The sequence below is a fragment of the Ruditapes philippinarum genome, unplaced genomic scaffold (assembly GCF_026571515.1).
Source record: "Ruditapes philippinarum isolate M1 unplaced genomic scaffold, ASM2657151v2 ctg3533_1_1_1_1, whole genome shotgun sequence".
Lineage (NCBI taxonomy): Eukaryota > Metazoa > Mollusca > Bivalvia > Venerida > Veneridae > Ruditapes > Ruditapes philippinarum.
Window position 1 is genome coordinate 40893 of NW_026863535.1, and position 9090 is coordinate 49982.

Consider the following 9090-nt stretch of genomic DNA (forward strand, 5'->3'; position numbering starts at 1 on the left):
GATTTGGTATAAAAATACCAAAATGTAAAAAAAACAACACTGACTTCCATACAAAATACTGAATTGCTATAAATGTACTAATTAGAGGGAAACGGACATTTAGGTAGTTTGGCGACGAATAACTTTCTAAACCATTAAAAGTTCACCAAAAATAAAGAGTTTTTGAGAAATGAAAACAGAAGCATTTCTGAAGCATAATGTACCTTTAATGGCTATCACATGACTCTTAATAAGTGCTTAAACTATTTTAGATACACGTAATTGTTATATTTAGAACAGTGATATCAGTACAAATGTTTACACAACAATTTATTTATAGATTTTGCTATATAGTCATATGATCAAAGCTTTGTATTAGTTTGTATAAATAATCGATTGATAGGTGAATGCATCGACATGTGACCTCGTGTAAAAGAAAAACAAAATAATGCCGGGATACGGCTTCAAACAGTAATTGAAAATTGAGAGGAAAAAAAAATGAAAATTAGAATGATTTTAATTTTAACGAAACAGTTTGAAATCGTATTATTAAAATGATCGGCTTAATTTAGAAACGTTACAAAAATAAACCTTAGTTACAATAGGGAAAAACAACTAGATATATGTGAGAGTAAATAACTGCTACTACTGAGTAGAAAAGGAATAGAGAATGCTTTTTAATGTGTGGAAAAAACACGCTGGGCAAAAGTACAGACTATATACATTTATGCTTTTGTGATAGTTTTAATTTTTAATTTTATCGAAGTGGTATAAATTGGAAATCGATTTTACATTACCAGTAATAAAGATTAGACATGTAAACAAAATACAAATGTAAAAAGTTATCCTGTGAGCCGAGGAATATAAATACAAATTATTTATTTGGATATTGGACTATTGTGTGAAACTTGCTTTTGATGTTATTAAATTTCCACCAATCACCTAATTATTTAGAGCAAAAGAACCAATTGATAATGCGACAGAATGATATAAGAAGAAGTATATGATGAAGCTTAGACTGTAGTCCAGAATTACCTTCATGCATGCAAATGTGAGTAGCATTATGTTCATATTTCATATTTGCCTCGACAGATGACCTAACAAGGAGTTTTTAATATTTTAAGTCACAACGAAAGAATAATATTATATTTTTATCACTATTTCCTTTTCGGATAATCATTTTGTACCCATGCAAATTTCCTATGTTGTTTTTGAAGACAAAGTACATAATTTTTTTTTGGAAATACACGTATATGATAATTGGAAGTCTGAATGAGAAAACAGCATTTAACGTCATTTTATAAATGACATCAAAAGACGTTAATATTGTAAATGACGTTAAAATGAACTTGTTTTGTTAAAAATAAATGAGCCGCGTCACGACAAAACCAACATAATGGGTTTGCGACCAGCACGGATCCAGACCAGCCTGTGCATCCGCGCAGTCTTGTCAGGATCCATGTTGTTCACTGTCAGTTCTCCACTTGTAATAGAGTTGGTAAGCGAACAGCATGGATCCTGATCAGACTGCGCGGATGCGCAGGCTGGTCTGGATCCATGCTGATCGCAAACCCATTATGTTGGTTTTGTCAAGGCGCGGCTCAAATATGAAACAGTAACGATAAGCACATGTCAGAAGCTTTTTATTTATATCAAGAACAATAGAATTGAATATCTTAAATAATTCAACATGTCGATTTAAAAAGTAGTGAATGGTATTTTTTCTCATCCCGGTGTCGATATGCATGTATTTCTAAAAAGTAATTACATTACTATTTGTATAAACCATCATTTCCAGTGTTTCACATTCATCTGAAAAAAAAAATTGTCAAACTTGATATGAATGAACTGTTAACGTTTACATTGTATCGTAATTGAGAAATAAGATTATTACAAGGAAAATATTTAAGAATAATGTAATTTTATATAATTTCCAAAGTACAGTGCCTTCCTAATTCAGCTTAGCTAAAAAAACTTATTTGTGAACTATTTTATTAGATAGAACATAAATAAAAAATAAAAAAGAGAGTAACCATTTAGAGTTAGCCAAAGATGTTTCATTGAGCTGAAAAGCTGAAAAAGGCCCCGAACCTGTACAAAGGCGGTAATTCAAAGAAGATATTAAAACCTGCTGGAACTGAAAATGATTTGCCTTTGTCATTACTATAAAGCCTGACCAGGTATATTCGTGCATCCTGATCAGGTTTCCTACTGTTGAAAATCAATTTTTGCATTTTGATATTTAAATGACTTAATATTTAAATGAATAGTTAAATCTAAGATTGATATAATAAATTGTTATATTAATCTTTTTCTATAGATATGACATTATTTCGCTTAATGTTTTATCATTACGCATGTCATGTTAAAGATCGATTTATAGTTTAGTGGCAATATTTGATGTTCATATTTTTTTAGTCATAATCTGTTATATTTATTTAGAGAATTTTCTGACGACAGTGCAGATGATGACAATGAGTTCAGAATCAAACACATTAGAAGGGGACTTATCAGGTAATGCTAACTTGCTATGCTCGTAGAAAGAAAAGAGCTAGATGGTCAATTATTTGCGTTGAAAGATTTGTCGCTTAGTATATTTAATTGTTTTGATATTGCTTTGTTGTTCTTGTAATATTTAACATTACAATTGGATACCTGATACGTAATACAAAGTTGTTGAATAATATGTGATTATTAAACATTATTGAGTAAAATACTGAATTCTATTTGAAATACAAAGCTGTCAAATCTATACTAGAAGAGACCAAAGCCGAGTTTAATTGATCTTTTTCTTTCACACCACTATTTGTGGACATTTTGTTCAAGATTTAATATGAATGTTTGGACTTTTTAATTGAAAACGAGGGTAGATTAAGTACTTCATGAATTTGATATTGATATTTTGGACTTTGAAATAGAAATGAAGCTTTGTACGATACGGTATGTATTTTGTACGGATTTCTGGACTCTTGAAATGGATGGAAATGAGGCTAAATTTATAAAATTGAGTCCAATAATGGTTTCATTTGTAACATAATGTGCTACAAACGATGTGCAAAATAATGCCTTTTATCGAAAAACAAATTTTATGCATATAGCTTTTCAAATGTTGTTCGGTTTTCAGGTGCAATTGTTATGGAGAAACCAAACATAAGATGGGAAGATGTTGCTGGGCTTGACGAAGCTAAAGAAACTATGAAGGAAGCTGTTGTTTTACCTTTTAAATTCCCGCATCTTTTCACAGGTTTGCCCAACTCGCCTGATGTAAAAAACATAGTCCTACGTTATCTGTGAAAACCATTTTTTTTAAATTTCAAATGTAGGACCAAACATCTTCAAATGTGTTCATATGACGGCGGTGATCAAAGAACCTTTAAGACCTTTTGTCATTACATGAAAAGCGGTGTATGGCCCAATGTAAATGGCGTATCTAAACGAGAAAACAGATACATAAATAAATGGCTTTTATTAGGAAATACGAGTTTATAAGTTTAACAGGAAAACTTTATTACCTAATTTAATTTTTAAGAATTATTTGTAAAAATATTTATTCTATATTTCTAGGGATTAGAAAGCCATGGAGAGGAATTCTGTTATATGGCGTAAGTTTACTAAGATCCATATATCTATTGATGACTTTTAAAAACGTTCAACATTTCTCAGTCACGCCACAAAAAAATCATTGATTTTAACATCATCAGAACTTTGGTTAAACTTTCGTAGTTCAGTATCTTTTTCACTGAACCTTTTAGACTATTTGCTTTGGAAATCAGAAAACCTGTTTATGACCATCAGGGGGAAAGGAATTATCTGGAAATTTGCACACAAATTATTAGTTCAGAACTACATCAAATGGTATTAACATCCCGGAAGCATTTCCGCGGCTGTCATATTAAAACGTTCAATGCAGTCCCTTATATAGGCATTATTTACGTTATAATTGTTTGATGTAATTAGAGAATGAATTGAATAAATGTGATTGCTATCTTTAGTTGTTTTTTGTTACTTCTTTCTCAATGTCCGTATATAAAAAAATCAAATTAATATAGATGCACTGTTTGTCTCCCGTCATTTTAAAAGCTGGAATGCTTCCACATGGCCCACGTTGACATCATTTGATGTGGCCATTTATCATTTACTTATCATTTATTTCATTAATTTATAACTTTTTTATTTTTGTTACATTTAATTAGACATTGTTATCTTAATTTTATTTTATTTTGATTTATCATTGCAGCCCCCTGGTACAGGGAAGTCACTTTTGGCTAAAGCGGTAGCAACAGAAGCTAATGTCTCTACATTTTTGTCTGTTTCCTCAAACTACATAGAGTCCAGGTGGCCTGGAGAATCAGAAAAGTAACTTTCTTGTTGCTTGTCCAGCTTGAGAAAACCAGCCTGAGTGTCTTAAATTAATCAATTGTGATGCAGCTAACTTAACCACATTGACTACACAATTTGAATAATACCAAACAAGATCTCTAAGTTAAGCAATTAGGTACACTAGCGTTAGAATCATTACCTGTACATGTATACCAAGATTTTCTTTTATATTTATATGGTTATGTTACATGAATAAGTGAACACTATGCAATGTTTTGCCAGTAAATGCAGTGTTCTACAAAGTAACATGAATGCTAGTCTGTTCCACCAAAGAAGAAATAGGACAAAAATATAAGAAAACGTTTATAGTTTTTTTAATACTATTCAAATGTTAATGAATAACAGGTTTTAAAATTGTAATTTTATATTCATTTCAGTGTAATTCAAGCCATATTTAGTATGGCAAGAGAAAACAAACCCAGCATTATATTTATAGATAAAGTGGATGCTTTAGGCGAATCTCGAAGAGAAAACGAGTTGGACTCTGCTCGTAGAATAAGATCAGAGTTCCTTGTACAAATGCATACAGGGGACCAGGACGGTAATGTTATAAGCTGCATAAACTGTTTTACGTTTTCAGAAGCATTGAAGTATTGAACATGGCCTCGTCAAAACTGCATGATGTGGAGACAGGATTGGCTCTATTCTGGTGGCAAAGGCGATTTTGCTTCAAGCAGATTATAACATTAGATCAAGCAAAGTTTAAATAAATTCTATTAACCAGTTTTCATTCTGCTATTTGATAGTGCTTGTGATATAAGTATAATTAAAGAATACAAATGACCACTTTTAGGCCCGGTTTACTCGTAGATCTGTTATCTATCTTCTTTAAATGACATAAGAAACTTTGAAAACGTAATACATGTTTAAATGCTGTAAAAAGATAATCTTTCTGCGTTTCTGTATTTCTAATTTTCTCCTGTGTACAATGTGGCATGTAATAGGGTCATTACTCTCGTATTTTAACATTTTCAGTTACGTCTTGGTCAGCTACGGCATGACAAAATGAATGAAAATATGTAAGGCTTTGTATTGTTATATTAACTGTATAGTCGAACATATATTGTAGGTGTTTTAGTATTAGGAGCAACAGATAAACCATGGAATTTGAATCCTGCAATCCGTAAAAGGTTTGAGAAACGTATCTATATTCCACTACCGAAGGCACCAGCCAGGTCACTTATATTTAAATTAAGCCTTGGCTCCACCCCAAACTCTCTCACCGATGAAGATTTCAAGTACGTCCACTTTCACTTTCTGTCTTTTTATCTATGACAAGGTTTAGCTTGTGAAATGTTCATTTTGTCTAGAATATTTAGAAACATTTTATTTACCTGCTGGTTTGTGAATTATTTTGAAATTGACCTTGTATTTATGATTAAAAGAGTATAACCAAAAATTCAGTTATATTCATAACTCGCTTGTATATATTTTAAACAGACAGCTGGGATTGAAGTCTGAGGGATATTCTGGTGCAGATGTTAGTATTGTTGTGAGAGATGCACTCATGCAGCCAGTACGTAAAGTACAAACTGCTACACATTTCAGAAAGGTATATATTCTTATCTTTTCCTTTAAGGCGTGTCTTGATGCAATCTGCAAGGGTTATATATTTTGACAGTTTATAACACGTTTTTACCCAGACTTTGGTATCACGTTTTGTTCAATATTAAAATGAATAATGATAAATTCATTTAAGGTACGAGGTCCATCTAGAGACAATCCAGATGAAATACGTTGACGAACCTTTTGACGGCCCGTGTTCACCCGATGCACCTGATGCAATGGAAATAAACTGGACGCAAGTGGAATGGACAAAAACTGTCGGAGCCTGTTGTCAATTTGGTATACTTGATTTTCTTTATATTTTCACTTAAGGTTATAAGGCTTTGTGCTCTGTCTTGTGCCCTGTCTTGTTTTTTTGTTTGGGGGTCCGCCTGGGGCTCCTTGCCACTGGTTCTTGTTGCTTGGTCGTATGGGGGTTGCATTTCATTTGAACGCCCCCTTTTCCCCTTGTTAAATCTTGTTTTTTTTTATATGTTTTTAAAGGGTTTTCCCAGGACAAAAGTTTAAATCTTATTAAAATATTTTTTAAAACTTTTAAACGCAAACCCGATTTTTAAAAATTCTAAATTTTAGAAATTTGTTTAACCCCTTCCCAATGACCCTTTGAATATTTTTATTCACCCGAAAAGCAGTCTAAAACCAAGTTTAATTTCCCTTTAAAAAATTTTAAACGGGGAAAAATTTGAATTCAGTAAAATTTTTCATTGGCCCTTTTTTAAAAAATTAAAAAACGGGAAACCCTGGGTTCTTTGGGCCATTCTAAATTGATAAATAAAATACAAAGGATCTTTTAAAATAGTGGGGGTCTTATTTTAATAAAATCAAACGAATTTTTCTTCTTAGGGTTTTCCTCTGATTTTGAATTTTTTTTTCATTTTCTAGTTAAGTATTTCAGAAATTTTAAAATTTTCTTTTATGGACTTTTTTTTTAAAAATTATTTTGTTTCCCGGTGTTCTTTTGCCCTTAAAAAGGGGGATGTAAATTTTCGATGAGTTGAGAAAAACAAAAAAATTTCCCCACTGATTTTGTTCAAAGAAACTGGCTTTGGGGGAAATTTTATTTTAAGGGACAATGAAAGATTTGAAAACATTTTTTTAGAAGCCCAAAATTGGGAAATCTTTTTTTAAAATTTTTTAAAAAACGAGCCCCTTTTTTTAAATAAGGAAACAAATGTTTCTTTTTTTTACTACAGAAAGGGGCCCAAATTTTTTTTTAATTTTATTTCCTTTTGGTTTCATTTAAACCCATATGAAAATCCCCAAAGGGCTGAATGATTAGTTTTGGGAAATTTTTCCCTTTTGGCTGTGCGCCCCATATTTTGGGATTAAACTTTATTATTTAAACAATTTTTTTTTTAAAAAAATATGTAAATTTTGGAGGGGGAAGGGGCAGCTTTCTTTTTTTTTTTAGTTTTCTAAATTTGGAAATTTTTCCCTTTTTTAATTTTTTGTTTAAAACATTCTCTAAAAGGTACCAACCTTTAGTTTTGGCAAAGAGGGCGAGGTGTCACCCATTTAGTGAAAATCCCATGGGGAACTTTTACTCTCTCCCTTGTTAACTTTTAAAGTTTTAAACCCTTGTGTAAATTTAAGAAAAGGGAAAATTTTAAAGGAAAATACCCTTTTTTTTCAGGGCTGTTACTAAAAAGGTTTTGTGAAACTCAGCATGCCCTTTTATTTTCAAGGGAAGAAATTTTCTTTTAAAATCCGAATTTTCCCCTTTTTGACTAAGGGATATTGATTATAAGATTTTAACGGGGTTTTAAATTTTTTGGGTGATAAACTAGTTTCAAATTTTTTAAATTTTTGACATGGACGTTCATATCAAATAAGGATTAAAAACATCATACATAACTCGTAAACCCTTAAATTAAAAGTAATTTTAAAACGTTAAAATCTTAACAAAATGAACATTTTAAAAATGCAGTGCATTTTATAAACAACTTTCCTTTACATAGAAGAATCTCCAAACCAAGGCTGGCCAGTGTACGATGGATGTTATTGTAAGCATGCTTCAGATGAAATAAAATATCAAATTGAATAAAGTTATTCATGATACTAATTTTCAAACGTTTTCGTTAATGTTTAATCGGCCATTTATAGTCAGACATAGCCATGAACTTTAAAAATAAAACCAGAACGATGAACTTAAGACTGGGATATAATGCTAGTAAACTGTGTACCAAGATGTCTCAATAAAGTTCCTCTGCCAAATTTGTACATTTTCTTTATTTCGTTTCATACACAAGAAATAGTAAAATGTACCTAGTCGTTCCATTCCGTATGTTAGCTGTTTCATGTTCGGTCTGTATTTTAGTCAACTGGTGAAAGGATATTGAATCGTCTTGACAGAATTGTTAATCATAATTTATACAATATACAGAGCGAAGGGTTTTTAAATCCTCAGGTCAAAGTCACAGTTTTAAATGAATTTTCAAAATTCCTTGTCTGCTCTGTATCTTTTGAACAGGTAGAAAGAAATTAAAACGGTTTTTGTATAAATAAACATGAGACGATGCCTATAGCGCTGGTTTGGGTTTCCTTAGATCGAAATTCACCCGCCCCGGGGATCAACTTATATTTAAGTTTTATCTAGGCACACATTTTAAGTTTTATTGTGTGTTTTGACATTTACAAAACTACAATGCATAGAGTTTAGATATTAAGCATGTGGCATCGCAATATTGACCAATACAAAACTGATATGAATTATGCCTTTTTGCCAAAATTGGCTTGTCCCCTCAGTCACTTGATTTATATACACTTATATAGGTAAAGCACATCTGAGACTTAATGTGTCACAATGCCTAGAGCTTAGATATTTGGCATGTAAAATCACTTTTTAGACCACAACATTACTGGATTTATTCATGTCCTTCGCTCTATATTGGTCCCGTCCTGGGGGTTACTCAGTTTTGTATAGGAAAACACATTAAAGTCTTATTTTGTGAAACGACAATGCCTATAGCTTAGATACATGACATGTAGCATTCCCTTGTTATACTCTACCAAACTGTTATTTATCATGCCTCTTGTGTCAATATATGCCCCGCCCCTGGAGTCATTTATTGGAGAGAGGTCATCAGACCTCTCCATGGTGTTGAGAATGATTCTGACGGCATACATTTTTGCGTATCAAATTGAAGTTAAAAAATCAAAACAAAA

The 9090-nt window shown here is 31.7% G+C and overlaps 1 pseudogene; it reads left to right on the top strand.

Annotated features, from left to right (window-relative positions):
- Positions 1-350: 350 nt before the first annotated feature.
- LOC132722353 (vacuolar protein sorting-associated protein 4B-like) lies at positions 351-7444 on the top strand (annotated as a pseudogene).
- The last annotated feature ends 1646 nt before the right edge of the window (positions 7445-9090 follow it).